The sequence below is a fragment of the Ursus maritimus genome, unplaced genomic scaffold (genome assembly GCF_017311325.1).
Source record: "Ursus maritimus isolate PB19 unplaced genomic scaffold, ASM1731132v1 scaffold_18, whole genome shotgun sequence".
NCBI lineage: Eukaryota > Metazoa > Chordata > Mammalia > Carnivora > Ursidae > Ursus > Ursus maritimus.
In genome coordinates this window covers 48,996,606-48,996,873 of record NW_024424230.1, presented here as the reverse complement: position 1 = coordinate 48,996,873, position 268 = coordinate 48,996,606, and positions in this window count along the sequence as shown.

Here is a 268-nt window from a genome sequence, read left to right as displayed (position 1 = left end):
CACAGTGCTAATAAGGTTTCATCAACATTTCTGATCCTTTCAAAATCATTGTAGAGACCTCTTCTACTGTAGAGAGTCAGACGCTTATTCAACATAATTTCATAAATGGCCATCAATCTTAGATAATGAATTTTTATTAAATCCTTAATTAACAAACAAAAAATGGTAAATTTTTAAAAAGATTTATTCATTTATTTGAGAGAGAGTGCATGAGCAGGGGGAAGAGCAGACAGAGAGGGAGAAGCAGACTCCTTGCCTAATAGGTAGC